Here is a 12826-nt window from a genome sequence, read left to right on the forward strand (position 1 = left end):
AGGGGCGGGGGCAATTGCTGGGAGAAGGAAAAAGGTGGGAGTTCCGGTCCTAGGAGGAAGAAGAGGGGCCGGGATGGTGAGGTGGCTCTTCGGCCAGGCTTTGGGGAGAGGAGACTGAACACCATCTATGGCCTGGGGGCAACTAGAACCTGTGGCACCACCTGCGGAATCTGATACAGGATAGCTGATGCGGTTAGGGCAATAGATTCTGCACCCAGCAGTTGTGTTATCTTACTGGTTTTAAAGTGTTAGAACTGTCTGGTGTTTTCCATGCACGGAGCAAAGGTGGTCAGAGAAAGGGCAGCCTGGGCGGTTGTCAGAGGCTTGGTGGAGTTAGCCTGAGAGGCTGAGGGGGCGCGGATCCCGCTAGGGAACCAGATGGCCGTAGGCAGAGCTATGTCATGAGTGGGAGCAGCGGTAGTGTGTTCTTGGAGCCAAGCTGAGAGTGCAGCCCTGGGAAGGCAATAGCGTGGATTTTAAAATTACACGCAACAGATGGTCTGTGATTAAATTAGTTGGTTCCATGATCAGATATGAACACAGAAGATATATTAGAAATGGCTGTAAAATTTTGGCTGGTCATTTTATCTATCTATCTATCTATCTATCTATCTATCTATCTATCTATCTGACATCTATCTATCTACATACATATACATATATACATATATATGTGTGTATTGTATATATGTATATGTGTATGTGTATATGCATATGCATATGTATGCTGGACCGAGAAAGGCAGTCCAGTCTGTGTTCTGGTTGAGCGACCTTTCTCCTTTGGCCCGGGGTTGACTGAGCCGCCCCTGGGGCCCACATTTTCAGCTCTTCCTCAGTATCCAGTGGTGTCCTGTGATGCCTGAGAGCTAGAACCTGTTGTCCCTGGCCTCCGTGAGGCCAAGGGACCTCAGGACTGCGCACTTTCCTCATTCCAGAGCAGGTCCGGTGGCCTCACACGCCCCAACGCCCATCCGGCGATGGCCGGTAGGGTCACGCAGCAGTTTCCCGTGCCTGCCCTGCCAGAGCTGGCAAGCTCCGGCAAGATGTGGTTTTTCTCCCATTCATCTTTTCCCCATGCTGCATGCTCTACAAGCTGCTGTGGGGCCCTACATATGTATATGATGTATGTGTATATGTAAATGTATATATGTACATGTAAATATGTATATATTTGGTACAGATCTAAACAAAGAATTTTCACCTGAAGAAATTCGGATGACCAAGAGGCTAAGAAATGCTCAACATCATTAGTCATTAGGGAAATGCAAATCAAAACAACCCTGAGATTTCACCTTACACCAGTCAGAATGGCTAAGGTCAAAAACTCAGGAGACAGCAGGTGTTGGTGAGGATGTGGAGAAAGAGGAACACTCCTCCACTGCTGGTGGGGCTGTAAGATGGTACAACCACTTTGGAAATCAGTCTGGCGGTTCCTCAGAAAACTGGACATGACACTTCCGGAGGACCCCGCTATACCTCTTCTGGGCATATACCCAAAGGATTCCCCAGCATGCAATAAAGACACATGCTCCACTATGTTCTTAGCAGCCTTATTTATAATAGCCAGAAGCTGGAAAGAATCCAGATGTCCCTCAAAGGAGGAATGGATACAGAAAATGTGGTGTATTTACACAATGGAATACTACTCAACAATTAGAAACAATGAATTCACAAAATTTTTAGGCAAATGGTTTGATCTGGAAAATATCATCCTAAGTGAGGTAACCCAATCACAAAAGAATACACATGGACTGCAATCTCTGATAAGTGGATATTAATTAGCCCAGAAGCCCTGAATACCCAAGGCACAAATTGCATAACAAATGACGCCCATGAAGAAGTATGGAGAGGGTCCTGATCCTGGAAAGGATTGATCTAGCATTGGAAGGGAATATGAGGACAGAGAAAAAGGAGGGAGGTGATTGGAGAAGGGATGGAGAGAAGAAGGTTTATGGGACATATGGGGAGGGGGGATCCGGGAAATAATTAATTTGGAATATAAACAAAGAATATAGAAAATAAAAATATTAAAAATATGTATATATTTAAAATTTTTTTTATTCATTTTACATTCTGTTCACAGCTCCCCTCCCTCTTCTCTTCCCAGTCCCACCCTTACAAATCCCTTCTCCTCAGACCCCTTCCCTTCTCCTTAGAAGGGCTCTCGGGTACCGCCCCACCCTGGGGCACCGAGTTAGGCAGGCCTAGGCACATCCTCGCCCACCGAGACCGGGAACAGAGACTGAGGTTTATCCACTGCACTTGTTAGGGGGCCAACACGAAGACCACACTGTACATTTGCTGTGAATGTGTGGTTGGTCCAGAGCCAGTTCCTGCATGCTCCCTGGTTGGTGGTCCAGGTTCTGTGAGCCCCCATGGTCTCAGGTTAGTTGTCTCCGGAGGTCATCTTGTGTTGTCCTTTGTAGGCCAGCGGCCATGGAAGGAAAACAGGATGAACGGGAAGAACTGTGGGAAAGGATCAAGACCAAGACAAAGGGTTTTGATCAAGGCCCAATGTTTAATGGATAGCTTTTGAATTTAAAGGTGGTGGGGGTGGAAACTCTTTCCCCAAAATGCCAGGGTCTCCTCAAGAAAACAGGTTCAGCTGCTCAGCAGGTAGCCGGCTCAGTGCAGGAGGCTGAAGATCTGGAAGAACAATAGATTACACCCAGGTCCCGAAAGCTCCACCCTAGGTGGGCGACTGTGGCAAGCCCTGAGATCTGAATTTCCCCACTCAAGGGCTGCGGGGTGGAGGGCACAGTCCTTGACCTCTCCGACTTGCTCACTTCTGTGCCCCCCCTCTTCCACAAGACACCCCAGGGGGTCTCTGCATCTGCCTCCATCTGCTGCCGCATGGAGCCTCTCAGCAGACAGCTACACTAGGCTCCTGCCTACGAGCAAGGCAGCAGAGTATCATTCACAGTGCGAGGGGCTGGCTCTCTCCTGTGGGTGGGTCTCAACCGGGGCAGTCATTTGTTCGTTGTTCCCCCAGTCTCTTCTCCATCTTTACTCCTGCACATCTTGCAGGCAAGACAGATTTTGGTCTGAAGGTTTTGTGGATAGACTGATGTCCCCTTCCCTCCTTAAAAAAAAAGCCCTGTATGGCTACAAGAGGTGGCCACTTCAGTCTCTCTATCCCTCTCAGGTAGGACTCGAAGCTAGGGTCACCCCCATAGACTACCTGTATCCTCTGCTGGTCCTGGCCTCCAGCTAGTAACCAGAGACGCCCCTTAGCCAAGGCAATTCCCATTCTCTCTTTCAGCCTTCTTTTGTCCCTGTTTCCCACTCCTGATTGCCACATCCCTTCCCTTTCTCCCCTCCTCTTCTACCCAGTTCCCTCTCTCCATCCACCTCCAGTGGCTATTAAGTATCCCCTTTTGAGTGAGATTCAGACATCCTCCCTTGGGACCTTCTGATTACCCAGTTTTTGTTATGTATGTATGTATGTATGTATGTATGTATGTATGTATGTATGTGTGTATGTATTGCTTCTGTGGACTGTAGCATAACCAGTTGTCCCAGACTTTATGGCTAATGTCCACTTATACCATAAAGACATAAAGACATACCATAAATGTCTTTCTAGCTCTGGGTTACCTCACTCAGGATAATATCGCCAAGTTCCATCCATTTGCCTGTAAAATTCATAATGCCTTTGTTTTTAATCGCTGAATGTATAGGTATTCCAATGTATAGGAATTTTCTCTATCCATTCTTCAGACAAGAGACACCTAGTTTTTTCCAGTTTCTTGCTATTAAGAACACAGCTGCTATGAACATAGTAGAGCAAGTGTCCTTCTTATATAGTGGAGCATCTTTTGGGTATATTCCCAGGAGTGGTATAACTAGGTGTTGTGGTAGAACTATTTCCAGTTTTCTAAGAATCCACCAATTGATTTCCAAAGTGGTTGTACAAGTTTGCACTCCCACCAGTAATGAAGGAGTGTTCTCCTTGCTACATATCCTTGCCAGCATGCCTGTCACATGAGTTTTTGATCTTAGCCATTTTGGCAGATATAAGATGGAATCTCAGGGTCATTTTTATTTGCATTTCTCTGATGGATGACATTAAATATTTCTTTAAGTGCCTCTTGGCCCTTCCAGTTCCTCTGTTGAGAATTCTCTGTTTAACTCTGTACTCCACTTTTTACTTGAATTATTTGGATTATGGTGTCTACTTTCTTGGGTTCTTTATAAATTTTGGATATTACATATCCCTTCCCAATCTGTAGGCTGCTGTTTTGTCCTATTGACAGTGTCCTTGGAAGCTTTTTTTTTTGTTGTTTTGTTTTGTTTTTCAGTTTCATGGGGTCCCATTTATCGATTGTTGATCTTAGAGTCTGAGCCATTGGTGTTCCATTCAGGAAGTTGTCTCCTGTACCAATGAGTTTAAGGGTATTCCCCATTTTCTGTTCTTTTAGGTTTAGTGTATTCAGTTTTATATTGAAGTTTTCGATCCACTTGGACTTGAGTTTTGTGCAGGGTGATAAATACAAATCTATTCGCATTCCTGTAATGCCGACATCCAGTTAGAAAAACCCCATTTGTTGGAAATACTTTCTTTTCCCCATTGTATGGTTTTGGCTTCTTTGTCAAAAATCAAGTGTCCATAGGTGTGTTGGTTTATTTCAGGGTCTTTAATTCTATTCCATTGATCAATCTGTCTGTTCCTATACCAAAACCCTGCAGTTTTATCATTATTCCTCTGCAGTAGAGCTTCAGGTCAGGGATGGTGATTCCTTCTGAAGTTCTTTTATTGTTCTGGATTGTTTTGACTATCCTATTTTTTTTTTCCATGTGAAGCTGAGAATTGCTCTGTCCAGGTTTATAAAGAACTGCACTGGAATTTTGATGGGAATTGCATCGAATCTGTAGATTGCTTTTGGTAGAAAGACCATTTTTCAGTATGTTAATCCTACCGACCCACAGACATGGGGGATCTTTCCATTTTCTGAGAATTTCCTCAAATTCTTTAATCAGAGACATGAAGTTCTTGTCGTATATGCCTTTCACTTGCATGATTAGAGTTACATCAAGATACTTTAAATTATTTGTGGCTATTATAAAGTAATAGCCTAATGTTCTTTCCCTAATGTGTCTCTCAGTCTGTTGATTGTATAAAGGAGGGCTATGGATTTTTTTTTTTTGAGATAATTTTGTATCTAGCCATTTTGATGAAGGTGTCTATCAGCTGTAGGAGTTCTCTGGTAGAATTTTGGGTTGGATACTTTGACTTCTTCCTTTCTAATTTGTGTCCCCTTGATTTCCTTTAGTTGACTTATTGTTCTTGCTAGAACATCAAGTATTGTATTGAATAGATATGGAGAGAGTGAACAGTCTTGTCTCATTCCCAATTTTAGTGGAGTTTCCTTAAGTTTCTTTCCATTTAACTTGATGCTGGGTATTGGCTTGCTGTATATTGCTTTTATTGTATTTTGGTATGTGCCTTGTATCCCTAATTTCTCTTAAGACTTTTAACATGAAGGATGCTGGATTTTGTCAAAGGCTTTGCAGCATTTATTGAGATGATCATGTGACGTTTTTCTTTCAGTTTATTTATGTGGTGGATTGCATTGATGGATTTTCGTATGTTGAACCTTATCTACATCCCTGGAACGAAACCTACTTGATCATGATGGATGATATTTTTGATGTGTTTGTGATTTAGTTTGTGAGTATTTTATTGAGTATTTTTACATCAATGTTAATAAGAGAAATTGGTTTGAAGTTATTTTCTTTTGTTGTTGAGTCTTTGTGTGGTTTGGGTATCAGGGTGACTGTGGCTTCATAAGATGAGATTAGCAGTGTCCTTTCTGTTTATATTTTGTTGAATAATTTGAGGAGTATTGGCATTAGCTCTTCTTTGAAAATATGGTAGAATTCTATGCTAAAACCATCTGACCCTGGGTTTTCTTTCTTTTCTTTCTTTTTTTTTTTTAATAGGAGACTTTTAATGACTCGTTCTATTTCCTTAGGGGCTGTAGGGCTGTTTAAATAGTTTACTTGACCATGATCTAACTTTAGTGTTATCTGTCTAGAAATCATCAAATTCATTAAGATTTTCAGTTTTGTGAAGAAAACTTTAGGAAATCATTTGAAATTCCTAAAGCTTGGGCTGCTGATGTTGCAGTTATACATTCTGTCCACTAGGTGGCAGAAGAACACCATATTTGATTTGATTTCCCATACATTTTTAATCGTTCATAATTTTTTTTTCCCATTTGCAGGAGGTAGCAACACAAACTTTTCAATGTCCTCAGGAGTTGCTGCTTTTCTAAGGGAAGCATTTTAACGCATGCTAAGTGTTCCTTAAAGAGTAGAGTGCTAATACGGTGCAGATGTGCTATTGATGCTGACCACAACCGGAGAACTGCAAGGAATGATTTTCTCCTTTCACGCCTTGGGCCCCTAGCAACAGAGTAACTTAGGAAGCCAGAGGGCAAGAGAGTCTGGGAAATGCAGGCTGTAAAGTCCAGCACAGACCTGAGAAGGGAAGAGGAGACTCGGTGCTGACAGAACAGGGTATGTCTGTCACACATCCAGGTAGGAAGGAGACGCTGTTTGGGGTCCTGGTATAACTGAGGAGAAATTGACAGTGATTATCGCTTTAAAAATGAAGTTAGTGGCCCCTGGTTCTGGAAAGACTCAGTGAAACAGTATTCAGCAAAACCAGAACGGGGAAGTGGGAAGGGGTGGGTGGGAGGACAGGGGAAGAGAAGGGGGCTTGCGGGACTTTCGGGGAGGGGGGGGCTAGAAAAGGGGAAATCATTTGAAATGTAAATAAATTATATCGAATAATAAAAAAAAAATGAAGTTAGATATGCCTGCTACTACCGACGAGAGTGAACTGGTACCGCTGTGGTCGACAGAGGGCAGCACGGTCTGCTCTAGCGTGTAGATGCAGAAACAGCCAGTGCTAGCTCAGGTGTGAGTGTGAGCCCGGACCCACGGAAGGATGGGCCGTGGACCGAGAGACTAACGACTCCAACACACCTGTGCTTCCTCTCTCTACCCTCGAGTCACAGACACACTCTCACACAGTAACAATATGAAACCGAGCAAATGTCTGTTATTCGCACTGGAAAGCAGGGGTCCATCTATCCTCGTGTGTAGACAACATGACCTATGTATATATAAATCCCTGAAGATTCAATTAAGACATCATTAGAATTGCTAAATTCAGTTTGATTACAGAGTATAAGATCAACATCTAACAGTAGAATTTGCATGATGCAACTGAAAAATAAATCAAAACCAAGTAAACAAAAAAACCTAAGTAAACAAAGTACTTGGGAAATAGTTATTCAAAAAGAAACTTTGAAAAGAACTTTGTAGTGAAACTATAAAGTACTGGTGAAAAACTTGAAGAGGACACATACATATACATACTCACATATACACATACATATTCACACATACACATTCACATACACCACACTACACACTCACCCAGACTCTATTTCCCTTCACTACACACACATGCACACTCACACACACAGACACCAGACACTCACACCACATACACTTACATATATACATACATATACACACCACACACACACACACATGCACCCTCAATACACTGCACATGCACACCACACACACCACATATATACATGCACTCACATATACCACACACTCGCATACATACACATACATCACACACAAACACATCCTCCCTCATACACACTATACACACACCACACACACACACACACACATGTCAATATACACTCACACTCATACATACTCACACTATATAGCCATATACTCATACATACCACACACATACACACATACACACACAGGCAGATAACACAAACACATACATACTCACATACACAGATACCACAAACACATATACACTCACACACGACACACACTCATACACACTTTCACACACAGACACTACATACACAAATACTCACATACCACATAAACTAGTACATGCACACACTCACTACATACGTACTCATACCACACACACACACACACACACACACACACACACACACACACAAATGGAGAGACATCTCACATGCATGGTTTTGAAGAACCAAGACTGTTCAAGACAGAACAAGACAGGTTCTGTCCCACAGACCCTTCTTATTCAGTGCAGTTTTTTTTATATAAATATGAGAAAGCATTTCCAAATGTTTATGGAACCAAAACCACCCTGGCTAGCTGAAGAAATCTCAAGCACAGGGAAGGAAGCTGCGGCTTCCTCTCACACCGTCCACTGACTGTGACGCTGAGTATCTACCGCTTAGCAGAGTCGCCTTCAACATCTTCTCCGTAGAGTTCACACACTATTCTTCCACTGGGTACCAGTTTTCTGTCTGAATCGTAAAAGCTCTGGTCTCCTCACCTGCAGGGAAAAAACACTCACTTGGAGTCTAAACTTGGTGTTTTCCAAGATTCTGCAGTTCTACAGGAGAAAAATTTAACACCCATGGTTAAGAGACTTTTCCATACAGATGTGGATCAGGACCCAGGGAAAGAAAGCCGGAAAACCATAGACTTAGCTATGTTTTCATATCCCTTTTTTTTTTTTTAAAATGTTTTCATACCCTAGTGGTGTGTCCAGACTTCAGAAAGAATAGGTTTGCTGAGACTGAAGGCTGACGAAAAGCTTTTTTATATATAAAAAAAATCAATTATTGCCTAGATCATAACATCGGTGAGTTTTCATAGGATCTTTGGCTGGGAGACATCTTGGAGATAATGTAACTGTCCCTTTCCAATACAGGAACTCAGGAAGGCTGTTCTGATTGGTCAGATGTTGGGGGCGTGGTCCGAGGCCTGGAAAACTGGCAGGCAGGGCCTGTGCACCCCACCCCACCACACCGGTGTAGGGAGGGCAGGGACCTGATGACCTGTAGAGAGGCTGCCTGGATAGCAGGGATGAGAGGCCATGGTGGGGGTCCTTGCTCAGAAGGCGGTGCTTTTCTGCTATGGGCCTCCCGGGTACCTGTTGAGGAGGCTTGGCTGAGAAGAGGCTGGGTCCTTCCTGGGGCTGGCAACGTTGAGACCTGCTCCATGCTTCTATGTGGCAGGTATTGATAAGAAGAGACAGTTCATAGTTTTCAATGCTTTATTATAGAAAAGTAGAAAGAGGAAAGGAGATAGAGAAGTAAAGAGAGAACGAGAAGATAGCTGGCCGTGACCACGAGGAAAGGGGGGAAAGACTGGGCGGAGAGGGGGAACAGGGAGGCAAGAGCAAGGGCTAGAGGAAAAAAAAACGAGAGAGGAGGGGCCAGAAACCTCCTTTTACAGTGGGCAGGTATATTTATACCTGTTGCCAGGTAACCGTGGGGTGGGGAAAACCTGGCTATAGCCAGGTGACTGTAGGGGTAGAGTACAACCAGAAAACTAGGGGCCTGGGGTGTGGCCATAGGTGACTGATGGCCACAGGATCATGGAGTTGGGGAGTCAGGAGTCTGGGAGCATGGCTCACTGGTTCCGTCCCTTGTAGAATGCTCTACTGCCTTACAGGGTCCCACAGTCAGGGTGCTTCCATATCTCTTCCATGCCTGACACCCTCCACTGTGACGTTCTGTTGTCTGTGTGAATGCAACATCAGCCTGCATCTTAACCATACAGAACATAATAAGATCAGAGAAGATGTAACAGCGTTTCCAAATTCAAGAGATTAGCTATCACCAGAGTTTAAAATAGTTACTTCCATAGAGAGAGTTCCAGGGCAGCCAGGGCTACACAGAGAAGCCCAGTCTCAGGAAAAGGGGAGACAAAAACAAAAGCAAAAACAAAAATAAAACAAAACCAAAATAAAAAAAGTTGCCTCTTTTTTTTTCTCTGCCTCACCCCTTAGTTTGACTGAGTCGCTCTCTCCTCAATTGTTGAACTCTTAAATCCACTTAAACTATGACTAATCTGTCAGTTTCAAAGCTAGCTCCTTAGGCTGCATTTATAAAAAAAAACCCAAATGACCTGTTTATTTAGCAGAGTAACAAACAGAAAAGCAGCGAGCCCCATTCTGGGCTCCAGGGCTGCATTTCACAAGTCTTCTATTGACTTCACCCGTCATCGTATTCACCCTCAAAGGGTGTGGCTGGGTGGACCTAGCTGGCTTGCATGGGGTCTGAGCTTTTCCCCTTCCTATAATTGCTATTTCTGAGCCACGCAAAGTTGGAGCATCCGGAGCTGACCTCTGTCCCCCACCCTAACCCTTTAGCCTTTACTCCATAACTGAAGGTATTTACTGCTCACCAGTCCTGAAGTCCGCCTGGTTCTGGGCTGCTCTCTCTGAGATAATTCAGGAAGGGCTCGCTGTAGCCCATCCTGAGCCTCCATGTGTTCTCGGACCTTTGTGGTCTTTATGTCTGAGGAAGAATAGACTGACTAGGTATAAAATCTTGAGAACATCTTTTCTTACCACTTAAATATGTTACAGTCTTTAAGGATGTTAAATGTGTCCTTCAGATGTTACTCCAGTGTTTCTGCCCCACACTGGAGGTGCCTTGAAGATGCTAGTGTCTCTTTCTCGTTCTTGTGTGTCTATGGATTATTTTACTTATGTTTGATAGTTTATAAACGTTGTATGGTGTTGACCAGTCTAACAGTGTGACTCTCTTCTTGGCATACACAAGCCTCACTAAACTCGGGAAACACGCTTGCACTGAAGTTTTCCTCATCTTCTTTGGAGGAGAGGTGGCATTTTAAAATGTCTTGTGTTTCCACAATTACACCGAGTGCTAATCCCATCAGGCAAGGATAAGATCATTACTCTGATTTCGAGCCGAATTTGAAGCAAGTTTTAATTAAATACTGGTCAGGATGGCAGACTCTGGCCTGGTCCATTTTGGAGTTCCCAGAAAATGACCACACGCCACATTTTTCAGAGACGTATAAAGGCAACTGCATAAGACTGCATATTTCCCCGCCAGGCCCAACCAGGACAAGCGCTCATCGTGACTTGGCTCCGGCCTGAGAGCCTCCCCTCACATCCAGTCAGGGAGAAGCATATATCTTGACATCTTTCCTACCTACATGTGACCAAGCACAGTGGGTGCAGATGGGTCAGGCAAACTTGCCTAGGGGGCAAAACCACGCAGCTTGTACTTCCCATAAGCAGTAGACTCCAGCATTCAGGGACCATCTGTCCTTGGGCAAGAGGCTTAGCGGTTACAGGCTTTTTTTTTTTTTTTTAATGGATCTCTTAGGCACAATAATTACAACTTAAAACAAAGCTTTAGCTTTCACATTACGTTGAATTTCCTTTGACCGCTGGATATTTGTATTAATTTCTCCTCAATCTTAAAAAGAATGTTATTTCAATCCCTTTCCACTCTTCAATATTATTTATTTAACCCTGAGCCTCAAGCACTCTATGTGATCTTCCACTTAGATATGTCCTCCCTCCTCCCTCCCTCTTCCTTCCCTCCTCCCTCCCTCCTCCCTCCCTCTTCCCTCCCTCCTCCCTCCTCACTCCCTCTTCCCTCTTTCCTCCCTCCCTCCTCCCTCCCTCCTCTCTCCCTCCTCTCTCCCTCCTCCCACCTCCTCCCTCCCTCCTCTCTCCCTCCTCCCTTCCTCCTCCCTCACTCCCTTTCTCCTTATTATGCACTGCAGCATCTTCTCATTCATTTCTTTTAATATACTTTTGATTTTTCCATATTTACACATTTCCTACTAATTTATGGGCACTTGCCAATCTTTATTTTCTGTCTTTGCAGACATTCTTTTAGATACATGGCAAGGGACGGGATATCTTTAATTCTCTGTACCAGAGTCTCCCACATTTCCAATCCAGCATTTAAGCAACTTAGCGAGGAGCTCTCTGATCTTTTTACTAAAGCAGAACCCAGAAGTCATGGCAGACTAGATGGGCAGAGGTTTCTACTCCAGCTGCGTGATTCTAAGTGTGAGCTCTAGTTTTCTCCTTGAGGATGTTGCTCAGAGCACCTGCCACACCCACTGACGACAGCTTTGAGGACCTTTGTGTCTCCCTGAGACTTAGTGAGGCATGCTTTAGGATGCTTCGATCCTGTTGAGTTCTCAGTAGACCTGTGTAGATCCCTGGACCTGAAAGAGAGGGGCTGATGCTGTCAACAGCTTAATTCGGTTTCAGCGTAAATCTATCCACAACTAACAAGGAAAGCAGCGATCCGAGGAAGGTTGTTGGAGTTCACAGAAAACTTGATCAGAAAAACATGAAAATAAATGTCAGTATAAGAACGTAGTAAATATTAGCAGAACAGCCCTTTCCCAGAACCATCTCAGAACAAACACAGTCATCTGGAACATACTATAGATTATATCCGGGAAAGCGTGAAAGCAAGGCAGACGACCATATCTAGATTCAGGGTACGCTGACCAGATTGGGTTCTATAGCTATGATTGGATATCCAATAAGAAAAGCATGTTTTGCAAATGTTTAGCACAGGAGGCATGAGGGTCGTGTCCAAGAAGAGCCCAGGGAACAGAACGCCCCTCGGGTAAAAGGCGCTCTGCCTTTCTCCTGGAGCCCCTCTCACGGTTCTGCAAGGCGTGGTTCTCCGTGGATTATCCCTTGGCTGTGTCCTGCCACATTAACCCTACGCCCCACGCCCACACTCCCCTTTCTCTGCCAGTTTCAGATTGGGAGCTGTGAAACCCCATACTTCAGAGTCAGCTATTTTCAGCTTCAGTTACCCAAACATCACTCCTTCTTTAGTTTGTACTGTCTTCTGTTTTGCCTGTCTTCAATCTATCAGCTCCCTAGCACTTAGCACCCTTTCTTTTGATTAAATGTAAGGGTGCTAAGTATCCCCAGGAGGGCCTTTTGTCTTCTGTGAGTAGGGCTTTAGAGCGCGAGACTGGTGTGCTC

The sequence above is a fragment of the Apodemus sylvaticus genome, chromosome 2, assembly GCF_947179515.1.
Source record: "Apodemus sylvaticus chromosome 2, mApoSyl1.1, whole genome shotgun sequence".
Classification (NCBI taxonomy): domain Eukaryota; kingdom Metazoa; phylum Chordata; class Mammalia; order Rodentia; family Muridae; genus Apodemus; species Apodemus sylvaticus.